Source organism: Thermobia domestica, chromosome 10, assembly GCF_964235325.1.
Source record: "Thermobia domestica chromosome 10, izTheDome1.hap1.1, whole genome shotgun sequence".
NCBI classification, from domain to species: domain Eukaryota; kingdom Metazoa; phylum Arthropoda; class Insecta; order Zygentoma; family Lepismatidae; genus Thermobia; species Thermobia domestica.
In genome coordinates, this window is record NC_137463.1 from 116,929,840 (window position 1) to 116,936,806 (window position 6,967).

Here is a 6,967-nt window from a genome sequence, read left to right on the forward strand (position 1 = left end):
ACTACCTTAACTTTGACGTGAGAGATTCGGGTTCAATTCCTGATGGTAGCTGTTGTACATCCACGTCTCATACAGTCGAGATGCTGAACTCCAGTCCAACCAATGAACTAACAGTCAGTAGTACCTCCGAGTGATAAACTCAACATTGAAGAGAAATGAACGAAGTATCTATATTAGCTCCCGTACAGCAAAGTGCTTAGCATGTGAATCATTGACATATTGGTCTCCAACTTTATTCCTGGTAAATAGTATAGAATTTCGGCAATGGCCAAGCATCGTGGGGGAATTGGGTACTACTTTAACTAAAAAGTATCGAAGTCAACTCTAGAAATCCAGAAGTAGAAAAGGAGGGCCCGCGATATTCAGTGTTAGGGTGCCCATATTTTGTGTGTAGGGTCCCTGGTTCGATCCCAGTTCGCGCCAAGTGACTTTTCTGGTGGACAAACACCATGTGCGTGAGTTTTCTCGGGATTCAGCCGTTCTCTCCAATTTTGTTCATTCCATCATTTCGTTCATTATCATCACCATCGTCTTCCTTAGCCTCGGCGTATAGCGTGGGACGTTAAACCAATAGAAAGAAAGCAAAGAAAGCCAATTTGCTGACAACATATAATCCAACTAAAGGCTACTTGACCGGCCTATCTTGTCAAAGGCTGTCATGGCTGGGAGTATAACCATTGACATTGAATTTGCCATGACATTCATTCAAGAGTCATAGTCATGAGCGGACGGACATATTAACACTATAATCTTATAAGGCTCATTGCATAATCCTACTAAACTCGAAGCACAAAAAAAAAGTCTATAGCTGCAGAAACAAAACGTCTCAATTGGGTCTTATATTTCAAGCTAGTCTAATCAGTACTATCTTCGCATAGCATGTGGTCACGGGAAGTCCTTTAGACAATCAACAGGCCTCGTTCCTATTTCGAACATCCAGGTTCGCAGTAGAAACTTTGAGGAGGAAATTTTCATGAGACTTCCCTTGGATTTCAATGGTATTATTCTATCACTGGACAGTAATTGGATGTCCAAAGGTACTCCTGTGATTATCCCGCAAAGAAACCAAAAGAGTCCCACAAGAACCCCACACAAAATTCAGTTCCTGGGACATAAACAGACACCTGGATTTCCACAAGATGTCAACGGAACATCCACTGGCAAAAATGGGACTTCTCATGGAGATCTAAAAATGTCGAAACTAACGTCTCTTGGACATCCAAGGAATGCCTCTGTGCTATGAATTTTTACTCACCTCCTAGAAGAACTAATGCCCATGGTACTGGTAAAAAATGCCCCGCGCTTGAATACATTTTTAGTTGGGCTTTTTAAATTAATTTGAGAATCCTAAATCGAATATAACTATTTTTAAACATATCTCCGATGGGATATTTATATTTATTTATAGATGTGTTAATAAATAGAAGATACGTTTAAAATAGTCTCATTGGACATAAGATTCTCAAATTAGAATAAAATGCACACTTGGAAATTCATCCGAGCGTGAACATTTTTTCCAGAGACATGAGTGTTTGTTCTTTGTCTTCGAGTAATCTTCTACCCAACTTTTGCTCTACCCTAAGCAACGTTTCTGCTTATATGTATATAATTGAAATTCGGGGTTGGCCACACATTGAAATGTATAATTGACTATTACTAAAAAGTGTTACGATAGATCTGCACAGGCCCGTATCCAGGGGGGTCTAGGGGGCGCCGCCCCCCCTAAATTTTTACTGGGCCCCTCTAAAATTTTCACGGTAGGTTTGCAAATGAACTATAATATGGAATGAACTAATATTTTTGGATCGGGCCCCCCCTAACTTCCACCGGCCCCCCTAAATTTTCGAGCTGGCTACGGGCCTGGATCTGCATTCAATTTCCAGTAGGACCTTTCAAACTTTACGTCTCTTAACTTCGGTATTACTATAAACTGTAAACAAACATAATCAAGCGTTGCTCATAATAAAGAGAGAAAGATATGATCAAAAGCTGGGAAATTATCCACATAAACAACATTCAACGCTAAGTGCACTAAAAGGAAATTCATCATTAAAATATGGATTGTAGTTGTAAAGCTTCTTAATTTATCAGTTTTTCCAGTGATATGTTCAATCTGAACATTTTTATATGGCGAAATGCCTCTAGTATTTAAGTCTTGATAAACTATGTCTAAACTGGTCCTATATTTATCAAGTAGTCCTATTTATCAATTGAGTTATTGGTGTGAATTTACAGGAGACTCCGATTAGGAACACAAAACTTATCTTGACTCATGTCACCAGGAATCGCGCTACAAGGAAGCTAGGTTTGGGTAACATTCCCAATTGTTTATTACCTCCCTTATAGCTCGACTGTCAACAGGCCGGTATCCAGCCCCAAAATGTAGGGAGGGACCGGTAGAAGCTAGGAGGGAGGGCGAACCAACCATATTATAGTTCATCACCATATATAGTTCATTTGCAAGACTACCGTGAAAATTTTAGGGGGGACGGTAAAAATTTGGGGTAGGCCTCCTAGATTCCCCTTGGATACGGGCCTGCGTCAGAATATATGAAATCCTTGGAGTACAGAAAATCTATAAATTGTAAAATGAAATGTCTAATGAGTATAGTAGTTGTAAATCTCAAGCCATGTAAATTGTGATGATCACGTCCAAGATTTTCTCCTTTCCTCCAACATTCGTATATTTAACCAATACTTTCATAATTCTAATTTTTATTCCCCTTCATTTATCATCCCTGTTCTTTAACCTAAAGGGCATAATCGTGGGATGTTAAACTAGAAATTTCATTTTATTTTTCATTAAAAAAAAAATGGTGTTTTGATACGTGTCAGCTTCCTATCACATAGTACTCACTCCAAACATACTAAATATACGAGGCGTCAAGTAGACTCAAGATTGACTCTATTGGATTAAACAAATTCACTTTTAACACATAGCTGCATAATACGACCATTTACCCTCCCCGCTGATCTCATGGCTTGAGCGTGCGCCTTTGATACACAGAGTTTTCGGTTTTTTCCCCCCCATTGGAAGAATATTAAAATTTGAACGCTTACAGCGGTTTAAATTCCACCTTAAACAATAGGCCTAAGTCTCTCATATCAACTCGATGTTAAGAACGGGATTTTAAATATCGACATATAACAACAAACAAGCAGTGGCGGATCTAGCTCGGGGACGGGTGCCTAACCTCCCCAGTTTCTTGAGTGACAAAATGATATAAGCTATTATTTATATAGTTTTGGACGTTTATAGTGAATTCATGATATATTTATCATAATCTGGGTTCTGGATGCACCCCCTGCGTTTACCTTCTAGATCTACCACAGCAAACAAGGATGCAACTAGCTGCCGATATTTTTCCGAGGGGTTTAAAAGAGTGTTTAATCTCCCTGGATTTATAAAAGATGTGTTCTTACAAATTTAGTGTGTTTGAAAATAAGAGGTTTCTTTCTTTCCTATTTTCAGAAGTCGTGTTTAGTGCTTGTTTAAAGATAAATAAATAAATAAATAGCATATTTCTAGGCACTGTACATCTCCTCCTTTTATCAGATCCGATATTGTGTTAAATTACTTATATACAAAAGCAATGGTAGGATCCTTGGTTCGATTCCAGCTCGCGCCAAGTGAACTTTGTGTTGGACAAACACCGTCTGTGTGGATTTTCTCCGGGTTCTCCCGTTTCCTCCCACTTTCTTAGTTAATCCATTTCATTCATTTCTCATCATCACCGTCTCCTTTAGCCTAGCTAGCACAACCGCGGGACGTAAAACTTAAAGATTTGTATTTGATGTCTGTATTTGATGACCATCTTTGGTGTAAGGGACTGCATTTGATTTCCATATAAGGAGGCGTGAATTCTACTTTAAAAATGTATCTCCACTTGTTTCAGACTGTAATACTTGTTTAACTCAATTAAGATGCTAAACACAATCATTGGTTTTGCTACGTTCGAATCAAAACTACTTTTAGCAAGATATTTGTTTGTTGAAATTTAAAGACCCTTTTAAGCACCGAGGCTATGATGATGCATAGCAGTATTATGCATCATAATAGCATAATATATAAATATGCATAGCAGTATTTATATATTGTGCGCCTCTGTGCTCTAAATAATTTGCCGCCCCGCACAAAATTTGCCCCCCCCCCCGAAAACGACCAATATTAGAGTTGAATTCATATTTTTTGGGCTTGCTGAGATGAATAGTGACAGTTTTAATCCAATTCAGCTTCAAGGTCATACTCCACCCCTCAGGGAGGGGGCGAGATTTTAAAAGTAATCGAAAACGACAGATATTAGTGTTGAATTTATAGTTTTCGAGGTCGCTAAGTTTAACGATATCAGTTTTCATGATGTTCAAGTTCATTCTCTCCCCTTGGATAGAAGTGAGAGAGAATGACTTTAAAAATAATCAGATAAGCTAGCTAATTAGTAACTACTGTAATTAGAGCAAATTAAACACATTAACATATTTCCTCGCGCTTGTGCGGGACTCTCCGGTTGCTATTTTAAATATTACTTTATTGTGAATCTTTAAATAAACCCTCAGAGCCGCCGTGGCTCAGTGGTAGAGCGTTCACCTCTGGTCCATGGGGTCCTTGGTTCGATCCCAGCTTGCCCTAAGTGAGCTTTGTAGTGGACAAACGCCGTGTACGTTTGTTTCTCGGGGTTCTCTCGTTTTCTCCCACTTTCTTCATTCCACCATTTCATTCATTTCTCATCATCACCGTCTCCTTTAGCCTCGCCAGCATAACCATGGACGTAAAACTTAAAGATTTCATTTCATATCATTTAAAAAAATAAGAAATTTGTCGTCCCCTAAATTCTGCCGCCCTGTGCTCGAGCACAGAATAGCACCTACCTAAATACGGGCCTGATGATGCATGGATCTACATTTCTATTAGGGTGCAATCTGAACTACCGTAATACATTCAATGTTCACCCACCGGGAATCGGGCCCGTGACCCCATGCAGCAAAGACGCGCACGCTATTTTCTATAAACCAGTGGGTATTACTTTAGCAAGATGTACTAAGACAAATTGTCACATTATTATTATTATTATTATTATTATTATTATTATTATTATTATTATTATTATTATTATTATTATTATTATTATTATTATTATTATTATTATTATTATTATTCAATCTGCCTGTAATATTTGTCAGTCTTCTATTTGTCAAAATATAGTTTATTAGCTCCCTATTAATTTCAGTCTGGCGCCGTCATAGAACTCAAACACAATGAAAAAATTACATCTCTTGTAACCTGAAGCTGACAGCTTACAGCCTTTTCCGGTTTGATTTTCCTGAGGTGTTGGATTTTTTTTCGGCTCGGCGCAGTCAAAGTTTAGTGAGATAAGCTGTCCACACCACATCCTTACTTGGAGAACAGATTCCACATAGACAAAACAAGAAATACTGGATTTCTTTCAAGAAATTCACCTGCTATTGCTACTGGAGAAAAATTATGGATAACATTCCAGGAAGACTGGTATATACCGGAAGCTGAATACAACATTTCTCAATAACACGGCCGGGCATGTCTCATCACACTTGTTTCTTCTTTCTTAAAGGAAGGGAAACACCTTTCATCGACACACCACTGACTGTTCTGTCACTATTAATTAATTAAATCAAATACATATGCAAATTAAATGAAATACAAAGTGTATTAAAAGCTTATTAAAAAAAAAAAAAAAACAATGGTACTCACGTCTTCTGAGATTGAAGTATTCTTCGAAAAATCTTTCTGTCAAGATTGCCGATCATGAAGGAAAACAGTCACCGTTTTAATTGTGTTCTTTTTCACATACACACACACACACCGACCGAAAACTTCTGGTGGTATATGCGCACTGTTACACCTTGAGCAGCAACAGAGGCAATTCGGCATAACCTACTTCTAATGAAGTGTCCACTTTTCAACCAAACATTATGACGTAATATTTTAAACTCCGCCTCTCTCTCTATCTTTCTTTTTTTCAGCGCTAGATGTCGATAGTAAATGACACCCACTCCCCTTATTTTTAAAAATTTCTTTTTAATATAGAGATGAGGGGGGAAAACATAACTATCGTGGATAAAGCTATAGTGTATGGACATGTCATCTTGGTTATCTCTTTGTGGAGAAAAGTGGAACATATAGACAGCAGTATACAATTCATCATTGAAAATTTCTGGATTACCTTCCAGCCCTCAAGAGTGATTGCAATTAAATAGTATAACACATCTTACATAACATTAATTACATTGACATGCATTGGTTAATTCACGTGGAGCATAAGAACACACACAAAACACGTATGTATAAGAAAAACACACAATTAGTTCTAATATTGTCATGAGAAGATTTTTTATGTAACAGTAGCATGGTACAGCCTGGAAAATTCAAGGAAAAATATAGCCTACAGGGGAAACAATGAGTAATGAAGGGAGAAGTGATGGAATGGAAGAAACTGAGAAAACAACAGAAAATAATCACTAACGGATACGATGTTGAACATCACAAACTTGTCTTACCTTGAACCGAACCAGAGACCTTCGCACCAGAAAATTAACACTCTTTCACTGATCCATTGAGTCCTTTACGCCTATTTCTAAACATATTACTTGAATTTTGTCAATTAATATTTGCATATAAATCAGTGGCGGATCCAGGATGGATTTCTGGGGGAGGGGCGGTGGATTGTAATACTGCTGCTTAGAGCTACTTCTAAGAGCTCCAAACTCTGGGATGGGTTTTATTTATATATAAAATAAGAAATTTTCCGCTTCTGGGGGGAAGGGAGCGATCACCTCGATCCCTGGATCCGCCTCTGATATAAATTAATAAGAAGTTTTCACAGCTTAAAATTAATGAATCAATAATGAGTACTATGAGTTAACCTCTTAGCTTTCAATCTACAGGGTTACCCGTAACATGAGAATAGATGCTGTAAGTGGATCGTGTGTATGG

At 37.9% G+C, this 6,967-nt stretch overlaps 1 protein-coding gene across 1 annotated transcript in view; it reads right to left on the minus strand.

Annotated features, from left to right (window-relative positions):
• The window catches only part of LOC145662671 (putative fatty acyl-CoA reductase CG5065), a 154,203-nt gene extending 148,285 nt beyond the window's left edge, over positions 1–5,918 (minus strand). The window contains exon 1 of the mRNA XM_081728484.1: positions 5,726–5,918. The gene's annotated coding sequence lies outside the window, so the exon portion shown is untranslated. The remainder of the gene's footprint in view (positions 1–5,725) is intronic.
• Positions 5,919–6,967: the final 1,049 nt, after the last annotated feature.